This window comes from Triticum urartu, chromosome 1A, assembly GCF_056163025.1.
Source record: "Triticum urartu cultivar PI428250 chromosome 1A, HENAU_Tu73, whole genome shotgun sequence".
Lineage (NCBI taxonomy): Eukaryota > Viridiplantae > Streptophyta > Magnoliopsida > Poales > Poaceae > Triticum > Triticum urartu.
In genome coordinates, this window is record NC_141873.1 from 359167174 (window position 1) to 359180472 (window position 13299).

Consider the following 13299-nt stretch of genomic DNA (forward strand, 5'->3'; position numbering starts at 1 on the left):
AATTAACTATAGAGGTACAATGGCTGGTATATGTGTGGAGGAGGAGAGAGGCCCACCTCATGTATTAAGGGAGATCGATCTACCTCATGTATTAAGGGAGATCGATCGGCATCCATGCATATGTGTAGGAGAGGAATAAGGTTGGGAGAGAGACATAGCTAGAGTGTTGGAGGGGTGGTAGTGGAGTTGCTTCTAACAAATGGTGGGATAGGCTTGCTAGACAACTGGAGGGCACGCGTGCAATATCAATAAGAGAGGGGATGGCTGCCTGTCTGTGCACGTGCGTGTGAGAGACGGGTCAGGAGGCATGCACGAATGATGAGGGGGGCGATATGGCTATGGTAAGTAGACATAACTACATAGGAAGATCAATCGTCCTTTGTCAGAGAAAGGAGAGACATAACTTGTGAGGTACGTCGATTGATGGGGGAGGGGAATAGTTAAAGTCAACCTAGGTATATGTTGGGAGATCGATCGGTATGCATGCATGTGTGTGTTAGAAGCAAATGAGGCATGGGGAGAAGGATAGAGAGAGAGGGATGCATCTAGGAGGTGGTGCGAGAGTCATACTATATCGAGGGGAAAGGAGTGTGCGAGTACGAGATCGATGAAAAGAGTGGTGGGAGTGAGGCATGGACGGTGATAAGAGAAGAGGGGAAGCTTGTGTTTTGTGCTAAGCACACCTGGCTAGAGAGGCATATCGATCGATGTGTGCCATAAAGAAGGAGCTGGGGGCCTACACACACCGTGGATGAACGACCTAAAGTGAAAAGGCGAATTTGCGCGATGGAGCTAGAGAATGCTGAGTGAGGGTGAGAGGGACGCAGGCATGTGCATGCACGAGAGAAAGTTAGCGCTAGCTAGCTACAAAGATAACACGATTGTGTGGGTGTAAAAGACGAATAGAGATCACTTCATTATAAAAAGCAAATTCGGATATTTGAAGAATTTATCATAGTGTTTTAAACGGACGCATGTGTGAATATATATATATATATATAACGGTGATACACATGGTGTGGTTATGAACATGTTATACTACATATAATATATTTTATCTCTACTCTTATTAAAAATGGAGTTGTTGATGATGGTGTGCCTGCCATCCTGCAATATAGGCCGTCCGATTTATATCTGACGGATAGGAAGGAAACTATGGTAATTTTGAAAAAAGATACCCACAACCCTCTCCATATTTGCAAATTAGGCCTCCCCTTGATCATGTTGATGTTATGTGGAACGCATGGGCATCTTACTAGTACTACGTATAATATATAGAACATTGATCATAATTCGGGCTAATGTGTGGCTTTTGCAGCTCAGGTCTAAATACTTGTCATAATGTAGGGGGTGGGGCACTATACTATGTGTGATAAACACGGTGTACACGTATGGAACATGGTTTAGATTATGAATATATAGTTAGTACATCAAATGTACTATTATTTGGAATCAACATCAAGTGTATTCAAAAAATAGAATTCGATTTCATGTAGTACATATAGTTCATATCTATCTCTATAGTAATCATGTGGTGTGTTATTAAGGTAATACACGAATGATGGTTGAAGTTGGCAACAATCATGATTGTAGATTCTTATTGAAATAGAGAAACGAATTCAAATTCAGTTTGAATTGCAGCGTTAGTATAGACATTTGGAATGCACTAAAATGTTGGTATGAGTAGGTTATATGCATTATACAGCAAGCGAAAAAATTTAATTGGACATAACATGGATTCATACTCCCTCCTTCCATCTATATAGGGCGTTATGCGTTTTTAAGACCACCTTTGACTATTGACAAGATTAATAGTACATGACAAGCACACTGTGAAAATTATATCATTGAAAGAACCTTTCACAGACGAATTTAACGGTGTGCTTTGTGTAAGTTGCATGTCATATATTATTGCTCTAATATTTGGTCAAAGTTAGCATCGAAAAATGCATTAGGCCCTATATAGATGAAAGGAGGGAGTAGCTTTGAATAGCATTTTTATAGTAAAACGGGGCAAGACTCTCTCTTTGTGTGGTGTGAATATTTTTATTTTTTTCATTTTCTTTTTGGTTGAGGGAAGTGTGAATTGATTTGGTACGTACAAGTACAATATTACACGTTAGGATTGTCCCTAAAATTCAACCCGCGCCTTGTTATATCCCGAAAATTCATATATCGTGCTCCCAAAACTGGCGCCTTCACAACCCGCGCCTTGCTATCCCAAAATTACAACGCGCGCGAAAACTCCCTCTAGCTGCCAAATCCCGACACGCGAAATCCCCCTTCTAACCCTGAGCCAAAAGGGCCGCTAGTTCAAATCGGTGGGGGGTACTTTTGTAACACACCCTACATTTTGGACAAGCGCGTCCCTAAGTCATGGTTCACCCCCTCTCATCGCCTCCTTTTTGCCATTCGAAATCCCAGGCCACCATAACCTCTCCGCTCCAGCCGTGAAACCCCACCCTCCTCCGTCCGCCACCTCACTGCTGCCCAGCCGAAGCCTCTTCCCCGACGATGTCATCCACCGCAACAGCTCGACGTCCCTCGTCCACCTCCCCGGATGAGGATCCGTTGTCCATCTCGTCATCTCGCCGGTTCAGCCACCCCGTCCTCCACCTCCTAGGCGCTGCTCCGACGATCGCCTCGTCTATCGCGGCTGCTCCATCCCCACAACGCCGCCTTAACCTGCTCCACCGGAACCGCAACATCCTCACCGACTCCTCGGACGAAGCCGAGGCCTACTCGGCGCCACCAAAGAGGTTGTACACTCATCGCATCACACCTTCTCCTTAGCTCCACCTCCCGGCACTGATGGTGCTCCATCCCGCGCCCCCATGGAGCGGCTACCTTGAAGCCGGCGCCGCGGGCGACATCTCCACGGCATCTCTCCCCTAGTGCGAGGCCCCTTCGGGGGCGGCGGCCATACCAGCCGGATCTGCTGCTGCTCCGGCTCTCGCTCTCTCGCTCACGCTGCTGCTGCTGCTGCTCCGGCTCTCGCTCTCTCACTCACGCTGCTGCTGCTCCGGCTCTCGCTCGATCGCTAGCTCGCCTAGCTGTTGCTGCTCCGGCTCGCGCTACTGTTGTTTCTCTCCCCCTCGCTCGTGTTGCTGCTCTGCTCCGATTTAGCTACACTTCAGTCGACTGAATCGACTTTTGGGTCAGTCGATTTTCAGGGGGTGGGGGGCTCTTCGGAGTTAAGGAAGAACCACCCACAGCGGGGACGGGGGCTCGCGAGAGAGGTACCCCACTATCTATCTTAGGGTTCAGGGTGGGGGCGGGGGGCCTATAGGGCTGGCCGAGGCAGCGGCGTACCGGCGGTGGGGAGTTGTTTCGGGGCGGCGAGGCGGCGCTGGGGCCGGCGGTTCGGTCGGTGGTGGCTGGCGGCTCAGGGGGGTGCAGGTTGAAGATGAACTGAAGGCCCTCCCTAAACTACATGTCAAGTTCCTCTTTGCTACCATTGCGTTCAGTTTCGACAGTAACATTCAGATTCCACAGTAAATTTCAGTTTCGACAGTTAAGTTCAGAGTCAATAGTTTTTACCTCATCTGTTCTAGTCAGGTGGTTTTTGGTGATGTAAATTTTACATCTATTTTACATCATCTATTGGAGATGCTATTAGAATCCCACTTGAGATTGACGATGTCTGTCTTGTGCTGCTTCAACCTTGACGTCTTACGGCTCACCGGGGCTGCTCCAACGACAGAACGATCCATCACAATAGAGCAGTGCCCTGGACGCCATCTACAGATTCCTCAGATCTTCCTCCACACCTCTGACAGCCACCTCTGCCTCAACTGCTTCAGCGATCAACCCAATGATGCTGAGGTCGACATGGCTACGACAAAGAGGTTGTACACTTGTTGCATCACTTATTACTATACATTCATGTCGATCCATTAGGGCTATTTTGGTTCGACGGAAAAACATAGCAATAGGGAATTTTCCAATGGCACTCTACTATTCAATTATTCATGAATTTTGTTGAAAGGAATGAAGCAAAACATCCACGTGGACCTACTTTTCAAAATCCTATGCATGAAAACAAGACCAAGTGCATTAGTGGCAGAATAACATTCCAACTGTACACACTTTCATATGGTTTCACTTTATTTTGGCCATGTTTCTTTGCATTCCTCTGCTCTTCCAATTCCTGTAGACCAAACACTCAAGTTGACAGAAATCCTGTGTTTACAAATGCTCTATTTACCATGTGCATTCCTATCCCATTCCGGTGTTTTTCCTATCCCTGCGTTTCTAGAATCATGCAAGCCAAATGAGCCCTTACAGAATTACTTCAGTTATAGGTAGGTGTCGAAGGGAACTGTGTGTGGTTTGTCATGCTCCTGCTGTGACGTCGTCCACCTCAACTGAGCTGCTCCATCGACAGAAACATCCACCAAACCAGACATCACGACTCCTGACCGTCTTTCGCCGCCTTAGATCTCCTTCCCTGCCGCCGGCACCCACCGCAACGGTATCACCATCATTGACTCAGCAGATGAACCTGAGGAGTACATGGGTCCACAAGAGAGGTCGCACTCTTTTGTTTCTGCTTATGTTATGCATTGCTTAAAATTACATTCTACTTTATCGTCCTGTTCACCTCTTGGACTCCAAGTCAGGTCCAAATTAATGTTCAAACTTGAGTTCTAAATTAGTTGTGGGGCACATATCGAGGAAGCAATGAATAGTATCTTTGTCTAATATCTGGTTCACCTAGGGTATGCCTATGTTGTTCATCTTGGGTGGGAAACAAATAGTAAAGCAATCATCATCTGTCTTTTTATTAAATTAAAGCATCCATCAGCCTGCTATCATTATTTTTGGATCCATCCACTTGTTGTTACCATCACTCTAAATTTCGGCATGCTCTCATTACATAATCTCACCATATTTTTTTCGTATGCATGTCGGATATTGTACACAGTCATGCTGAACATGTAGAGAAAAAGAGAAGAGTTTTGCGCGGCAATACAATGTCATGCAGACATCGCTCCATAGTGGGTTCAATGGCAAACCCTCCCCACCCCTCTCCAGATTGTAATCTAGAGGAAGATATCTGTTCTGAGGCGGATTCAGACGCCGCTGACCACTCCTATTTACCCCCTAAGGTGTTTGCTCTACCTTGGCATGATGATGTTAGTCATATCATGCATATGTTGCCTTGTAGTGCCTACTTTTGACATCATATATGTCATCTTCTTAGTTTAGACATATTCTGTAATGCCACCTATTTAGTTTCTATATCATATATGAGAATTATGCAGTATCATCTCTTTTAGCCAGCCATAATATACGTGAAATGTGCAACGCCATCCTGTTTAACCAGGCATCATATATTTGAATGATATCTTACCCATGCTTTTCTTCATTACATTTCCATTTGTCGACAATGTTTGTACATTAAACTACTCTTCCTGTGAATCAACCATTTGGGTGGGAGATTGAAAAAATCTGGAGTGAAAACAAGGCCTTTAGAGCAGACAGTGCTACCTGTCGAAGCAGGTCTCTTGTTGGGTCCTGATAGCTCCTCAGAGATGGATTCAGAGACAGATGACCAGTCCTATTCCCCCACCGAGGTGTATGCTCTAACTTGGCATGGTTATACTACTCATATCATGCATATGGTGTCTTGCATTGCATAGTTTAGACATCATATACACAATATTCAACACCATGTTCTTAGTTCAGACATCATATCTAATGCCCTCTGTTTAGCATATAAATCACATATGTGAATTAAATGATGCGATCCTGATTACTTAGATAACATGTAGGTGAATTATGTCATGCGATCTTGTTTAATTATTAATCATATCTTTGAATTATGTTATGCTATGCTATCCAGTTTAGATAGACATCATATATGTGAAATTATGTCATGCTATCCGTTTTAGTTAAACAATACACATGTCAACTATTTCATGCCCTCTTTTTTCCACACTATATATTGCATCTGTCTCTCATACAATGTCTGTACATTCAACTATGTTTCCTGTTTATCAGCCATTTGAATTGGAGCGGGTGATGCCAGCATCTAGCGGACTAAAAACACGGTCTTCAAATAAAACAGTGCTACCTCTTGGTCGAGATAGCACCCCGGTTGTACATGCACGAGAACTAGCCCTACCACACATAACCCAAACTCTCGCAGATTGTAACCCTACTGCGATGGACAGAGAACCAGCTAAAACAGTGTTACCTCTTGGTGGAGATAGCACTCCAGTTGTACATGCACGAGAACCAGCCCTACCACACATAACCCAAACTCTCAAAGATTGTACCCCTACTGGGATGGACAGAGAACCAGCTTCACCCAATCTAACCCCAACCCCAGCAGATAGTAACCCAGTTCCTGTTGACACAACACCATCTCCACCACAGAGCTCCCAACCAAGAGCAATTAGTAAGGCAGCTCCAGTGCCCAAAGGGCCAGTACTACCACGATGAACCCCAACTCCACCAATTAGTACACCTATTCCTGTGGAGGAAGCACAACCAGCTAGTCATAGTTTAGCATCTATCACATTTGATATTGTTAAATCGTATGTGCGTATCTTCCCATCTTGGAAATATTATACTGAAGATGAAGGAAAATAACAGTTGTAGGTGTTTGTCCAGGAGTTATGTGTAAGTAATGTTATTCATGGCAATTACTTTGCTTCGTCCCATACATCCTACCTCCATGATGGTTATAATACATCAAATTTTCCCATTTTTCTCTATAGAGAAGGACCGATTTGGAAATTCAGGATGAGGTAACCTGTGCTAATACCTCTGCTATCTTCAAGAATGCTTGGTGGCAGTATCGGAATTACCTAAAGAAAACATACTTCACTGGCAAAGAAACTCATCAAATTCCCTTACGTTCTCCTGAGACACATTTACTGGACGATGACTGGGAACGCCTTGTTCTGTACTAGTCCCGAACCAAGAATGTGGTGAGGTCTATGAGCTCATTTTCTATTTTTAAGTACTATATTCTTGCGTCTTGCTGTACTCTGTTCATGTAGAACAAGTGCCTAAACCTGAAGAACAACTGTTCTAATTTAAGATTCCGTTGCTATCATAGTTCAAAAAAGCGCTAGGCGTTAATTGTGCATTTTGCCACCGCCTTGCGCTTTACTGACCAAAGCGCATGCTTATGCGCAGTTATGCACAGATTAAGCGTAGTTATGCGCAATGCGTTTCGCTAAAGACCTAGAGCCTAGGCGCGCTGAAGCGCTCGCTTAGGCATGCCTTTTTAACTATGATTGCTGTCATGCATACTGCTTTGCTCTTGTATCACTGTATTTACTCATACAAACTTATTTTTAAATTGAAGGATCCAATCGAAACTCCAATGGCACTACAGGTATGTTCACGCATGTTTCTTTAACAGGCTTGCTCTTATCAATAGCTCTGTTGATTTCAATTTCAATTGTCTATACAGTTGACTTCTCATATCATGCACATTACTAGCATCACAACAGAGCCAATAGTGTTGTTGTACATGTAGACCCGTGGTACCCATCTTAAATCTTGTTGTGCTGTGTAGTTTCCCATGCTTTGTATTCTTTCACTGCTGCTTTGTCTTGAACTGATATGATTTGAACCGTGTCTCTATTTTGATTTGACTAGACAATGCAGTGACCATAGGACATATATATATATATGTTTGTTTGATGCTTTTATTATGTACTAGTACTTGGCAATAGAAGACTTGGCAGTTTAATCCTGTCCACCTTACTAATGAACTGGTTCACCGAAATGAGTTTCATATACTAGTACATGCTAAACCTGTTATGTGTCTGCTTGTTTCTTCTTTTAGAATGCTGACAGAATATTGAGGAAGAGTGCCTTATTAAGCAATGGTAAAGGAAGTAATGCAGATAAGGTTCAGGATAGTGACACATCCTTGTTGGTCCCCAACAAAGCTGATAAAACAGCTAAGGAAGACTATCTCGAAGACAGTGAGACAACCCCAAAGTCCTGTCTTGGTTTAGTGTTCGAGTTACTGGCCACTACCGCTTGCACAAGCTATTCAAACTCACTGTCTGAATCAGTTCGGTTTCTTGAGTCTCAACTACAAGCTAAAAGACATCGATCAGCTGTGCTGCGACAAGAAGCAGAAGGACTGCGGAAGTCCCTGGAGCATTCAGATGCATACTTTCTGGTGCAACAGCAAGCGTTGGAGGATTTTAGCGCCAAACAGGACAAAGCTAATAGGCTTGCTAAGCTTATTGCCAGCTTGGTGGATACCACGTTTCTTGAGATCTTCTGAAGTTGTTTCAGTTATGCTCTTGTTTTGCTGCCGCGTTTATTTGCACTGGTGGCCAATTTTGATGGCCAGTGTATGTAATATGCTACTTTGTTCCCTATATTTGCGCTGGTGCCGAACTTTGATGCCTAGTGGATCTAATATGTGTAATAGCGGTAATAGGCTAGCGTTAATTGCTTGCTTATTTATTTCCTTATTGTCTTGTTTAGTTGTTTGCTTGTAGTCACTGCAGTTCTTTTTCTGTGTTTTTCTAGTGGCCCCAATAACTTATTTTTGGAAACTAGGCCAAAATAATCATGGCAACACACGGACTGTTGTAACCATGGGCCTCCTGCGGGCCGTATGATCCATGGGCCTTCTACGGGCCATAGGATCCATTGGCCTTCTATACGGGACGTAGGATCCATTGGCTTTCTATGGGCCATATGATCCATGGGCCTTTTACGGGCCGTAGGATCCATGGGCCTTCTACGGGATGTATCATCATTTCGTCAATCATGGGCCGTACTATTCGTGGACAATTACGGGCCGTTAATAGGCCGTATTTGATAACTCTATGAAAACAACCCAACGGGTTTTTTTCGACATGAAAATGGCCCAACGTATTAACGGGCCACAAATGGGCCAACTGTAACCACGCGCTGAATTTGGCCCACAAGCAGAAAATGACACTAACATGCCGTAAGTAACAGAATGCTGGAAATGATCCCAAGGATAAATGGGCCCTCAGAAGGCCGAAAGATAGCATGGGCTGGAAACGGCCCAACGGAATAATGGGCCATTAATGGGTATAAAGTGATACACTGTTCATTACGGGCCAGTTTTACCACGGGCCGTTAAGGGGCCGAGGGTTACTAAGGGCCTCATATGGGCCGAAAGACGTCATGGGCCATACATGGGCGGGAAGTTAAAATGGGCTGGAATTATGTTGGACGGCCCAGATGATGCTACTGGGCCTAATTCGGATAGGCCATAAACGGGCCCTGGGATAGCGGGTGTAAATGGGCTATATACGAACAAGCCGTTAACAAGCTTGCCGTGGGTTGGCCTGCCACCTTTTGACCAAGTCAAACGGGCCGGCCTTCTCACAGGACTGGGCCTCTGTTGGGCCGTGCCATGTGTCGACGTATCATAGGCGCTTTGGGTCCAATGAGTGGATGACATCTGTCCCAACGGTGAGCTGACACGTGTTTCCTCCAGCCAATGATGATTTTACACGTGGAAAATCCCCATTGGTCGGGGCTGTTAACGGGTTATCGGATCCAAAATCGGACCCGATAGCTTAACGGCATTCCGTTACGGTGGATGCCACGTGTCGGTCACCCTTGAAGAAAGCACTTCTGTGACAAACGATTTATCGTCATGGAAGTGGACACTTCCGTGATGATAATTTTGGTAATATCATGGAACACTTCTACGAAAGCACAGGTATGACTATCTTGATTCTGTCATAAATTTGTCATGGATGTACATGCATGAAAGAAAACGTGACCTACTGTGACAAAAACGTATCATCACGAAAGTGTATTTTTTGTACTGATAGTCACGACTATGCCCCTCCATCTTAGAGACGGTGTCTTCGTGAGCCTCGATCATGTCATTGGCTTCACCAAGTTGTTCCAAGAGAGCAACAAAGTGCTTCTTGAATTTACCCTTGAGTTTACTCATAAAAGACTCAAACTCATTTTCCTCCACGTTGGACCCCCCACTTTCATCAATGCAATCCGTCAAAGAAGCATGAGTAATGATGGTAGTTTTGATGTTGGGGGTTACCTTGTTGGTGGCTTTAGCCATGAGGCACTTGGCGGTGATGTTCTCATTGGGTGAGTCAAAGAGGGACGCCCGTGGGGTTGTTGCAATGGCCATGGAGGCCATGGCAACCGTCTCACCGTATTCATCATCATCATCCTCATTGTACTGTTCTTGTGCCACCAATCCCTTGGGAGGAGTCTTCTTGGTGAAGTGGTTTTTGTTGGGAAAAGACTTGGCCTTGTCCTTCCGGATGAGCTTGCCACCATTGTCTTCCCTCTTCTCATAGGAGCACTGCGCAACAAAATGGCTCACATTGCCACAATTGTAGCAAGTCCTCACACGTTGCTTGCCCTTGTCGCCACTTGAGTTGCTCTTGTTGAAGTTGGGCCTTGAGTTCTTCTTGCTCCAAAATTGTCTTGAAGCGAGAGCCATGTGCTGATGATAATCATATTTTGTATCCTCGGGGTTGCTCTCCTCTTCTTCCTCTTCCTCCTCTTCTTCCACACTAGCCTTGGCTTTCAAGGCAAGGTTGGGATTCTTTGCTCTTTGAGAACGCAACACCACATTCTTGGCGGTCTTGTCCAAGATACTCATTGCCACAAACTCATCCAACACTTCACTTGAGGACAAGGTGTGGAAGTCCGGCCTTTGACAGATGACGGAGGACATGGCCTTATGGTACGACATCATGGCTTTAAGAAACTTGTGCTTGATCCAATTGTCATTTGTATCCTTTCTCCCATGATCTCGAAGTGAGACCGTGAGTGTGGTTAGTCTCCGGTAGAGCTCACGAGGTTCTTCACCTTCATTCATAGAAAATTCACCGGCTTCATCTTGCACCACTTCATAGTTGGAGCGTTGAATGCTTGCGCTTCCCTTGCAAAGGGAAACAACATGGTGCCATGCTTCCTTTGCCATGGTGAAAGGTCGGAGATGCATAATGTCTTCGGGAGGGATTGCATCTTGGATGATGAAGAGAGCATTCTCGTTGAATTGATTATACACGGCTTCTCTCGGGGTGAAGTTGCTTGGGTCATGCGGATAGAAACCTTCATCATTGATTCTCCAAAGGTTAGTATTAACATGATTTAAATGACGTTTAAAGCGATAGACCCAAGCATCAAAATCCTCATTTTCACAATCTTAGAGGAGAACCGGCATGATTTAAATGAGTGGAAGGAATCGGTCTACCATAAGTAAGCAGAGGTTCCACATGGGCAAAGATGCCATTTCCACTTCTACCACTAGATAAAGGAACTTTGTCATTAGTAGCTTCCCCATTGTCGGAGTTAGCATCCGTCACCTTGTTAGTGGGATCAACCACTTCCAACGGTGCGGTGGATCATTTAAGACCATCAAGAAAGTTCTTAAGCATGCCTTTGACCTCGGCCATCATGGAGGTTTTCAATGTGTCCAAAGCCACATTGAACTCCTCGCGTGAGACCAAGGTTCCCCCATCAGCCATAGACGAGGACGGAATCACACCGGGGTGCTCCTCCTCACCGTCCACGGAGTCAACCATACTCTTCGGACTGCAAAGTCCTTAATAAAGAGATGAGGCTCTGATACCAATTGAAAGGATCGATATAGTTGACTAGAGGGGGGGTGAATAGGCAACTAACAATTTTTAACTTTTCTTTATCAATTTAAACTTTGCATCAAAGTAGGTTGTCTAGATATGCAACTAGGTGAGCAACGTATATGATGCAACAACAATCAGTACACAAGCAAGAAAGGGACGTAACACAAGATAAGCTTGCACGAGTAAAGGGACGAGATAACCAAGAGTGGAGCCGGTGAAGACGAGGATGTGTTACCGAAGTTCCTTCCCTTTGAGAGGAAGTACGTCTTCGTTGGAGCGGTGTGGAGGCACAATGCTCCCCAAGAAGCCACTAGGGCCACCATATTCTCCTCACGCCCTCACACAATGCGAGATGCCATGATTCCACTATTTGTGCCTTTGAAGGCGGCGACCGAACCTTTACAAAAAGGTTGGGGCTATCTCCACAACTCAATTGGAGGCTCCCAACGATACCACGGAGCTTCACCACAATGGAATATGGCTCTGAGGTGACCTCAACCGTCTAGGGTGCTCAAACACCCAAGAGTAATAAGATTCGTAAGGGATTAGTAGGGGGAATCAAATTTCTCTTGGTGGAAGTGTAGATCCGGGCCTTCTCAAGCAATCCCCAAAGAATCAACAAGTTTGATATGCTAGGGAGAGAGATCGGGTGAAAATGAGCTTTGGAGCAATAATGGAGCTTAAGAGAAAAGAGGCAAGTCAACTTGGAGAAGAAGACCTCCTTTTTAAGGAGGGAAGCAATCCAACCGTTACCCCCGCTCAACCCCGTACAGAGCGGTACTACCGCTGGGGCAGCGGTACTACTGCTATGGGCAGCGGTAAACCGCCCACCATCATGGTACTGTTGCGCAGACTGATGAATGCCAGAGACAGAGCGGGATCTGGACCCAGGGCGATACTGCAGCGGTGGTAGGGGCGGTACTACCGCTTACGAGCGGTACTACCGCCTCTACTGCCGCTGCTAGTGCCGCAAAACCCGACACAAGAGGCGACACCCTCGAGTTGAGGCGGTAGGAGCACAGAACAGCATCGGTACTACGGCCGAGAGCTCCAAGTGGTACTACCGCTGTAGAGCGGTACTACCGCTGGGGTGCGCGGTACTACCGCTGGGACCAGATTTCATAGAGAAAGCAACGAGGGGCCCACCAGCGAAGCGGGAAGACGAAGAGGGTGCAAAGGATATGTGTACATGATGATTCCACCCTAGCCTATCCAATGCGGACCCCTCTTGATAGTACGGTGACCCCTACAAAACATGTCCACCAAAACTGAAATGAGAGAGCTACACCTTCTTCACATAAAACTCCGAGGGGAAGAAATCGTCTCGTGCCAAAGGATGAACCTCTCAAATACTCAATGCACACGATTAGTCCACAAAGGCATTGTCATCAATCACCAAAACTACTTAGAGAGAGACATGCCTTAACATCTAGTCGCCTTCTCCAACCTACTCAAGCCTTGATTTAGCAAAAAATCGAGAGATGCAACAACTATTGCCCCTAAAACACTAGATCTGAAATCTAGGCAAGAAGATAAAGGGAACGGGGGCAATACTAGCATCCATGGCAAGAGGACGGGGTGGGGATCGATTCCACCGAAGGGAATGGAGAGGGACGACCCGGAGATGGCGGCCCGCCGGAGCCCTCCCGCGGAGATTTAGCGCTGGAGAGACGAGGGGGAACGGGGGGTTGTGCGAATGGGTATG